Here is a 10,733-nt window from a genome sequence, read left to right on the forward strand (position 1 = left end):
CTTTTCTAAGCAGCGTTTTCAAAAAAACAAAGCGAAATCTTCGCCAGAAAATGTTATTTCCATCCCTTTGGCAAGCACGAGCCGTTTGGAAGCGACGCTTTGTGTTGGGAATGGGACCCAAATCTAAGGGAGCTGGGAATGGAGCTCTGGGAAAGCTGCTGGGAGCTGGGATGGAGCCACAGCCAGGCCTGGTGGGGTTTGGCAGCTGATCCACACCCCCACCGTGTCCCTGCCCTGTGGCACCTCAGGGGGTGCTGTCACCACCCCTGATGCCCTGTGTCCCTGTCCCTGAGGTGGTCTGGGGAGCTGTGGCCTTTCCCTCACAGCCCCAAAGCCCTTTGCTTTGCAATTCCCGGCCCCACACTGCAAATCCCCTGGGAAAAGGGCAAAATCCAGCGTCCATTCCATGGGGGACCCAATCATGGACCAGCAGGGACCAGCAGGGACCAGGAGGGACCAGCAGGGACCAGCAGGGATGTCACTGTGGGACCTGAAGGGAGGAGAGGGGACACCAGAGCAGCATCATTGCCTGGGGCAAGGAGGGACATGGCTGGAGAACCAGGAGGTCTGGAGGAACCAAAGAACCAGAAGAACCTGGAGGGACCATTAGGGACAAACCTTCAGGCCCGGGGGCCACGCTGTCACAGCAGGGACACATCAGAGGAGCGGAGGACACCAGGACGGTCCCTGCCACCAGCTGGGAGCACCCGGGGACACCGAGAAGCGGCGGCGCTGGGGGTGGCAGTGGCCGGGGCAGACGTGCCCGCCCGCACTTTGCTGCATGACGATGATTAAGTTGCTTCCCCTCGCTATGGTCCCTCGGGGAGGTGTTAACCAGCTGCTAATAAAGACAGATGGCTCTGAAGTGGCGTCTCCGGAGCCTTTGTATGGGTGGAATTTCGGGAAAAGCCACCGGGGTGCCCGCAGGCACCGGGCAGACCCGCGGCACCCGCGAGCAGCCGCCACCGGTGGGGACAAATCTGCTCCCTGGGGGTGACGGTGGGGACAGAGGGGAAGATTTGGGAGGCTCGGAGGATGCCGAGAGCCCGAGCAGCCCCGGGGAGGGAAAGGGCGACCCGAAAGGGCTGCGGGGGGCGGGAAAGCAGCGGGAAGAGGAGAAATCCAGCAGCAACTGCCCATTAAAATTCATGAAAGCTGTTAAAAAGCAGAGCTCCCGGCTGCTGCTGCTGACAAAGCCGGCGAGGGAGGCGGCGGTGCCAGCTCCGTGCAGCGGCGAATTCGGGGTTCAGCCCCCCATTCCCAAAGCGATTTCCAGCTGGGTGACACCCCCAGGGCCCCGGATCCCTCGGCACCCACCCGGAGGCACCAAACCGCATCCCCACCACGGCACCCCTTCCCTCACAGGGGACCCCAAACTCCCTCCGCTGCCTGGAGGAAGATTTGCATCTTCGAGCTCATTTATTTTCCTTTTTCCCATATATTTTTAGCCCCCCCCCCCGCCGCCACTCACAACCCCCCTCGCAGCTGCCTGCGAACGAGCCCCGGCGCGATTCCCTCGCCGTAATTAGCAACGTTTCTGCAGGCAAATGGCAGTCGGGAGTGGAGGTGGCATTTCCTTAATTAAAACAATTAATTAGGGTGGGGTGAGAGGGAAGATAAACCATCTTCCCCATAGAAAAGCCTCTTGGAGCTGCCGGTGCCTGGCGGTGGTGCCAGGGCTGTGGCATCCCCAGGGTGGCGGTGCCACCCGTGCCCCTGTGGGTGCCCACCTTTGGGTGCTGCCCGGCCACTGAGCACCCAAGGGTGGCTCTGGGACCCTCTTTCAGCTCCCTGGCCTGCAAGGCCGGGCTGTGTGTCCCAAAATGTCCCGGGCAGGACCGGTGCCAGCCGGAGCATCCCGGCCATGGCGATGCCGGCCCCGGTTCTGTGCCGGGGTATAAATATCCGTGTGTTACTTAGCGACTAATTGCACGGAGCGCAACAGCGGGGGGTGCCAGCCCCTAATGAGGATCTGGAATCAAAGCTGCTAATTACCCCTGTGCCGAGCTGCCGCATCGCTCCTGCTGGGCTCTGCCCGTCCGGCCGCGCATCCCGGTGGCATCCTTGGCACCGCCGGGCCCAGACCCCCGTGCCAAGGGGGTTTTGGGCCAGTGAGAGGCCAAATCCAGCGATGTCCCCGTTTGGATGGCCTCTCTGGGGCAGGTGCCACCCCGCACCCCGGTCACGTCCCTTTGGGTGACCTGGCACAGCCGCAGCGGTGCCAAGGACCGAGGGCTGCCGTGGGTGACTGGGTGAACACCCGGGCACACGCAGGGGTGTCTGTGTGTCCGTGGGGGTGTGCGAGGCCAGCTTGGGACACGGGTGTTTGAAACCCAAACCTTTCCCCGCGCCAGGCTGGTGGAACCCCGAACCCCTCAGCAACACCAACCCAGCAGCGACTCGGCGATGTTGGCTCCGCTTGCCGAGCTCACCCACCCCCTGCTCTGTCTAGAACCTTTGACTCCGTCCCAGAAGCCCCAGCACGCACAGGACGAGGCTCTGGCACTCCTGGCACAGCCGATTCCAGCACGGGGGGAGCCCCGGCACCACCCTGTGCCCCCTTGGCACGGGGGTCACCCTTCCCCAGAGCCCAGAATTTGGGGTGCCCAGGAGCATCCCTCCGGGCCCATCATCTCCCCGTGGCTGGGGGATTTTTTTCCCCGGCTCTGCACACCACGTGGATGGTGGGAAGCAGGTCCCGGGTAAATATCTCCCGGCGGGTGCGTGCGGGGATGCTGCCTTCACAGGATTTACAGCTTCAAAGCCTCGGCCTCAAAGCCTGCAGATATCTTTTCATCATTTCAGCCGCGGTCTAATTACCCCGCTGGCCGCCGGCGCTGCCCGGCGCTCCCAGGTACAGCCTCTCTTAATAGCTGGAATTTATTATTTAAATGTCGTTTTTCAGCTCCTCGCTCCCGTTGCGGCTCCGGGGGTGCCTGTGCCCCCCCCTGCACCCCAAAACCCGAGCGCCCTGATCCGCCAGCACCCGGCGTTCACGCTTTCCGCCTGCTCTGAGCCGTGACGAGTTATTAATTAACGGCGAGGTATCGTTCCCTGCTTCATCTTGGCTGTAATTAGATGGTGGGGATGCCGGGAAGCCGAGCTGGTTAGCGCTTGCCGGAGGGGGATGAAGGGAACCGGAGCCCTCCCAGCGCATCCCGGTGCTGCCGGAACCGGGGCCCCTCCCGGCGGCGCGGAGCTCTGGCGCGGAGCCCCGGTCCCGGTGATTTACGGCGGGCACCAACCCTGCCGTGATGGATGCGGGGCCGTGATGGATGCGGGGAGCAGCCCCGGCCGCGGCGCCTGTTAATTAGCGGCTTTGGATTGATGAGGAATCGCAGCTCCTGCTAACGGTGGCAGCGGCGGGGCCGGGGTCGGTGCCGCTTCCCCGGTGCCGCTTTCTCCGCAGCCGGAGGATAATTTATGGTTTCGTATCAGTGCCGCTGATCTTGGAGCTTTTCCAGCCTCCCCTTCCCTCTCCCCACATTGCTTTTCCTCGAAAGCCGATTGCCCAGGATGGGATGCAGCTCCTGGCCGGGATGTCGCTGTCCCCGGTGTCCCTGGCCGTGTCACCCCCCCTGTGCTGAGCTGGGACAGGGCTCTGCCATGGGCCGGGCCGGTTCCTCCTGCGCTGGGGGTGCTCTGCAGGGAGGGATGAGGGCATTGCCCGGCCTGGAGCCCGCTCAGGGCACGCACCCAGCCGGGAGCAGCCCTGCAGAGCGTCATTTCAAGGTGTCAAATCGCCTTTTAGTGCTTAAATTGCTCTGTGGAAGTGGAGCGCGGGGATCTGGCAGGGCGTCTGGGAAGGGATCTGGAAAAGGGTCTGGAAAAGGTCTGGCAGGGCAGGGGAAGGGTTTGGGAAGGGATCCGGGAAGGAGAAGCTCAGCAATGGGCGGTGGTGTCCCCCACTCAGGGACATGACCCAGTGCCACCAGCTGGTTCGGTTTTGGTGGATTTTGGTGTTTTCTCGGAGCTCTTTGCAGCTGCAGGAAGGGCAGGCACTGGCAGAGCCCTGGGGGCGGTGGTGACAGAGCCCCGGTGATGGGCTCAGAGGGTGGCACCGCCCGGGTGACACCGGGGTGAGGTGACAGCCCTGCCAGGGGGATTATCCCCGTCCCTCGGCGCCGGCAATTCCCCGCCTTGTCCATCGATCCCTGCGAGGTGTTAAGAGCGGCTGGAACATCGATTGGAGCAAAGCCCAGGCTCAGCCAGGCCCGAGGCTTCCCCAGCCAGGGGTGCAGGTCCTGCCTGGGGTCTGGAGGCGCAGAAACCCCGGTGGGGACAAAGGCTGGCGCGGTGGGGACGTGCTGGGCCATGGGAAGCGCCGATGAACCCCGGGCGCGCCTGCCAGGCGCCCGCGGCGTGCCGGCTTGGCACGGCCCCGCCGCAAACCGCGCCTGGATCGTGTCCCGGGCGCTCGCCGTGACAGACGGGCACGTTCAACGAGGCACGGGCCGGTGCCCAAGGCAGCCGGGCCCGCCGCTCCTACCGGCAACGGGAGCGAGCCCAGCCCGGGGTGAGCGGGAGCATCCCCGGTTCGCGGCACCGGGCACGGTGATGTACCGACAACGCCGATGAAAAAATCGGATTCCATTTTCCCGAGGAGAAAGGAAGGGCTAAAGACAAAAGAGGCCGTTTACCAAGCGGCTGGCAGCCCAGGGGAAATCGCTATCCAGATAAAAAATCGCAGATTAAGGAAGGAAAGAGCTGACCTTAACTCCAGTCCTTAGGCAGGGAGGAAGGGCAGGATTTTCACCGTTTAATTGGGGTTTTTTAACCATTTCGGGCGGTTTGTTTGCTCTGCTTCAAAGCCAGGAGCGCATCGTTTTTACTCGGAGGCTGTAATAATGGCATAAATAAAGAATTGGGGTTTTTTAAAGCGGCTTTTTGGACTCTGATTGTCCTTGAATTAATGACTCTTTTTGAGAAACAGAACCCCAGTTCCTAGGGGTTTATCCTCGTGCAGAAATGATATCAGGGGCTGAAAGCTGGAAAATAGCTGATGGAAAGGGCAAAAAAATCCCAGTAAACCGCAGGATGGGTTCAGCAGCCCGCTCCCAGTCTGCACCATTATTTTGGGTGAAATCTTTGTGATGGCTGTGGAGGGAACCCCCCATCCCCAGGTTTGTCCCTGCAGGAGGAGTTGCCAGAGCTCCTCCGGGGGTGGGAAATGCTTTGGCTTGGGCTGCGGGGCCGGCGTTAGCCACGCTTGAGGGGAAAATCACAATCACAGCCGGGGCCCCACGCCAGGAGCCGTCTCCGGGAAGAGCCAGGGGGGATCCACATGGGGGATCCACATGGGAGGGGGTCCCTAGGAGGTGGCAGGGTCACTTTGGGGGGCTGGGGGTGAGTTTGGGGGGGTCTGTTGGTGCATTGGGTCACTGGGGAAACTGAGGCACGAGCTGAGAGGGACGGGCTCAGGGAAAGGGAGGGAGGGGATGGGGATTGGGGTGATGTGAGGCATCCCCCATCATCACACCAAGATCGTGGGGAGGGGAAAAGCCCTGCACACCCAAAAGCCTCGACTTTGCTGCTCCTCCTCGGTAGGACACGGAAATCTTGGGGATTTCATCCTCGTGAGGAGAAAGGAGGAAAGCTGAGCAGGGATGGGGGCAGCTCTTCGTGAGGCAAAGTCCCTCATCGGGGATTTGGGGGCACCTCTGTGGACCCCCCCCTCCTGGCTCTGGTTCATTGCCAGAGGGAGGGAGAACTGAAAGTCTGGGCTGGGAATGAAGGAGGTTGTGAAAGTCACCGGCTCCGGATGGAACCGGAGCAGGAGAGAGCTGAAATAAAGGAGGATAAAAATAACCCCGGCTGGGTGGGGGGCTGGGGGGCACGGGCCATGGACTGGGGGGGAACAGCTGGGCTGGGACAGACCGGGCTCCTGGGAGCACATCTGGATGGGGAAGCAGCGGGAACAGCTGGTTTGGGAGCGTGGGGGCAGCGGCTGCATGGATGGCCCTGGGGTGACAGCGGGCACAGCTGGACTGGGGTCACAGGGAACACATCTGGGGCTGGGCAGGGCTGCAAACATCTGGATTTGGCCTTGGGGCATAACTGGACGGGAGAGGCTGGTGAAGGTGACAGCCATGGGTGACACTGATAGGGACAAGGGGCTGTCCCAGGTCCCCCCAGGGCTCGGGGAGCTCAGCTCCTCCCCAGCCCCCTCAGAACAACCACGGAGGGTCCTTGTCCCTCCGGAGGAACCCGATGAAGTCACCAGACGCCTCTCGGAGCAGGGGGATGGCAGCGGGGTGGCAGCAACGAGGTCATTAAAGCAGAAAGAAAAATACATTAGAAATGTTCAACTGCTCAGTCTTGCCTGAAATGTGCTTAAATCAGCCCCGGGTAAACAATGAGACGGGATTAATGGCAATTAGTTTTCATTAGAAAGGTGGCATCACCCTGCCCTGCTCCCCGGGGGACGGTGCCTGCCTTGCTGGGAGCTCCCAGGCGGATCCAGGCGGGGCAGGGCCGGTGACCGCGTCCTGCCGGGCCCCGGGGCTGCGGGAACCGCGTCCTGCCGGGCCCCGGGGCTGCGGGAACCGCGTCCTGCCGGGCCCCGGTGACCGCGTCCTGCCGGGCCCCGGGGCTGCGGGAACCGCGTCCTGCCGGGCCCCGGTGACCGCGTCCTGCCGGGCCCCGGGGCTGCGGGAACCGCGTCCTGCCGGGCCCCGGTGACCGCGTCCTGCCGGGCCCCGGGGCTGCGGGAACCGCGTCCTGCCGGGCCCCGGTGACCGCGTCCTGCGGAGCCCCGGGGCTGCGGGAACCGCGTCCTGCCGGGCCCCGGTGACCGCGTCCTGCCGGGCCCCGGGGCTGCCGGAGCCGCCTTATCGCGGCCGAGGCAGCGGAGCTTCAAAGGGAACCCGCAAATCCGGCACATGCAAAGCCCCAGCTGGCCCTGCAGATAACCGGGCACCGGCCTGGGGTGGCCTCAGCCGCTCCTCCTGGGGCATGGTTGGCTTTGGGGCGGTGGGTTTGGGGTGAGGTTTGGCCCTGGGGTGATGCTCAGCCTTGGGGTGATGCTAGAATTGGAGGTGATGCTCAGCCCTGGAGGGATGCCCGGGTCCTGGGGATGCTCACTCAGGGCAGCGTTTGGGGTGTTCCTCGTCCTCAGGGCAGCGTTTGGGGTGTTCCTCGTCCTCAGGGCAGCGTTTGGGGTGTTCCTCGTCCTCAGGGCAGCGTTTGGGGTGTTCCTCAGCCTCAGGGCAGTGTTTGGGGTGTTCCTCGTCCTCAGGGCAGCGTTTGGGGTGATGCTCAGCCGCAGGGCAGTATTTAGGACCATGCTCATCCTCAGGGCAGTATCTGGTGCTATGCTCAGCCTCAGGGCAGTATTTGGGGTGTTCCTCAGCCTCAGGGCAGTATTTGGGGTGTTCCTCATCCTCAGGGCAGTGTTTGGGGTGTTCCTCAGCCTCAGGGCAGTGTTTGGGGTGTTCCTCGTCCTCAGGGCAGCGTTTGGGGTGATGCTCAGCCGCAGGGCAGTATTTAGGACCATGCTCATCCTCAGGGCAGTATCTGGTGCTATGCTCAGCCTCAGGGCAGTATTTGGGGTGTTCCTCAGCCTCAGGGCAGTATTTGGGGTGTTCCTCATCCTCAGGGCATTGTTTGGGGCCATGCTCAGCCTCAGGGCAGTATTTGGGGTGTTCCTCAGCCTCAGGGCAATGTTTGGGGTGTTCCTCAGCCTCAGGGCAGTATTTGGGGTGTTCCTCATCCTCAGGGCATTGTTTGGGGCCATGCTCAGCCTCAGAGCAGTATTTGGGGTGTTCCTCAGCCTCAGGGCAGTGTTTGGGGTGCTCCTCAGCCTCAGAGCAGGATCTTGGGGCTGGGGATGAGGCAGCAGATCTCCCCGGGGTGCAGGGGAAGGGCAGAGGACACTCTGTCCGTGTCTCCTGCATTTTGGGGTGCTGATGGTCAGTGCTGGGTGCTGCCCCCGATGCCATGGGTGACCCCGCAGGGTGGCGACGCTCTGGTGGCCACCACACCCCCTCAGCTCAATCTCCAGGGCTCATCCCCATCACCCCAAAACACTCCTTGGGCAGGAGGGGTGGAAAGAACGCTCCCCACCTCCAGAATGGGGCAAATCCCATCAGTTTTGGGGCTGGCCCAAGCACGCAGCGGCCTCACCGGGCAGGACACAGCCAGTCCCGGTGGTGGCTGAGCCCCGGTGCCCCACCGGCACCGGCACCCCCGGAGGGTCCCTGTCCCCCCGCCCGGGGCACGGCCCCCGTCATTAGCACCCAGAAAATGTTGGGTTTCTGCCTGGGAAAACACAGTAGATATGTACATTAAACATCAAATTATAAAATTAACAGATTCCAACTGCGGATGATTTGCATGTGCAAATTAAGTTAATTACCGCTCTTCCTCCTCAGCGCCCGCGTGCCGGGAAGGGCCGGCCCCGGCACGGCCGCGGCAGCTGCGGGAACGGCGGGGCCGGGGGCGGCACACGCGTGTGCAAACACACACAGACACACGCGTGTGCAAATACACACAAACACCTGTGCAAATACACACATATACCTGTGAAAACACACACAAACACGCGTGTGCAAACACACACAGACACACACGTGTGCAAATACACACAAACACCTGCGCAAATACACACATATACCTGTGAAAACACACACAAACACACAAACACGCGTGTGCAAATACACACAAACACCTATGCAAATACATACATATACCCGTGAAAACACACACAAACACACACACACGTGTGTGCAAGCACACACAAACACACGTGTGCAAATACACACGAACACCTGTGAAAACACACACACGCATGTGCAAGCACACGCAAACACGCGTGTGCAAATACACAAAAACACCTGTGCAAATACACACATATACCTGTGAAAGCACACACACGCGTGTGTGCAAACACACACAAACACACACACACACTCGTGCGCACAGCAGTGCAGGGAGGCGCTGGATGTGGCTTGGAGAGGGGGACGTGGATGGACACACGGACGGACACACGGATGGACATACATGGATAGACACACCATGGATGGATATACCATGGATGGACACACAGATGGACACACAAGAAATGGACACATGGATGGACACACATGGATGGATATACCATGGATGGATATACCATGGATGGGTACATGGATGGACACATGGACACAAACACAGATGGGCACACACGGATGGACACATGGATGGACACACAAGAAATGGATACATGGAATGGACACGCATGGATGGACACACCATGGATAGATATACCATGGATGGATACATGGATGGACACATGGACGGACACACAGATGGACACACATGAAATGGACACACGGATGGACACATGGACACAAACACAGATGGGCACACACGGATGGACACATGGATGGACACACCATGGATGGATATACCATGGATGGATGCATGGATGGACACACAGATGGACACACGGGCACATGGATGGACATATGGATGGACATATGGATGGACATATAGATGGACAGATGGATAGCCATACATGAAATGGACACATGGAATGGACATACACGGATGGACACACATGGAATGGACACATAGATGGACACATGGATGGATGGATGGATGGATGGATGGACACAAAGATGGACACATGGAGGGACACACATGGAATGGACACACGTGGATGGACACATGGATGGATGGATACATGGATGGACTCATGGATACACACATGGATGGACACACAGACGGACACACGGACAGATGGACACACACATGTACACAGCTGCAAACCCACAGCCACACGTGGGTGCACAGCCACACCCACACAGGGAGGGGTATGCCTGATCCAGGGGTTCTGCTGGGGGGGGATGGGGCTGCCGTGCCAGGGTACCCCAGACTGGGGCTCCTCCTGCCCCCCACATTCCCTCCCCAGGGCAGAGGGGCTGCCAGGGTCCATCCCCAGCTGGGGGGGATCCACCAGTGCTCACGGGGGGCTGTGAAGGCGCCGCTCCCCAAAAGCCCAGCCTGGGCCCCAGCAGGGAGTGGCGGGGTTTGGGGGCGGCACTGGGGTCTCATGCCGAGCCGAGGCGTGCCGGGCCGGGCCAGGGGCAGCACTGGGGTCTCATGCCGAGCCCAGGCGTGCCGGGCCGGGCCAGGGGCAGCACTGGGGTCTCATGCCGAGCCCAGGCGTGCCGGGCCGGGCCAGGGGCAGCACTGGGGTCTCGTGCCGAGCCCAGGCGTGCCGGGCCAGGCCGGGGGTCGCGGCTGCCTCCAGCGTGCTCGGGATGCACGAGGCCGGAGGGGCCGACACACCCCGATCCCCCCACCCCGATCCCACCGCACCCCGCAGTGAGACCGGCCCTGCCCCGACCCCCCCGGTCCCACCGACCCCTCTCCCGCACGTGGGATCCACCCGAGCCCTTGGACTCCTCCGCGGCGCCGCTCTTCCCTTAAAGGTCACCCAAATCCCCAAATCCGGGAGTAAATCCCGAGCTGGAGGCTGCGGATGGGAAGAGCCCTCCCAGGGCCGATGTTTTCCAGAGTGGCGGCCAAAATTCCTGCACGGGAGGAGTCCTGGGACAGCCACGGCCCCGGGGGTGCCGGGGTGCCATGGGGTATTGGGGTGCCACCGGGTGTTAGGGTGCAGTGGGATATTGAGGGACATTGTGGGATGGGAAGTTCTGAGGATATTGGGGTGCCAGGGGGTGTAGAGTGCAGTGGGATGGGGGGTACCGGGATATTGGGGTACCATAGGGTGTGGGGTGCAGTGGGAT

This window comes from Melozone crissalis, unplaced genomic scaffold, assembly GCF_028551555.1.
Source record: "Melozone crissalis strain CALT ecotype California unplaced genomic scaffold, PUWL_Pcris_2 ptg000088l_1, whole genome shotgun sequence".
Classification (NCBI taxonomy): domain Eukaryota; kingdom Metazoa; phylum Chordata; class Aves; order Passeriformes; family Passerellidae; genus Melozone; species Melozone crissalis.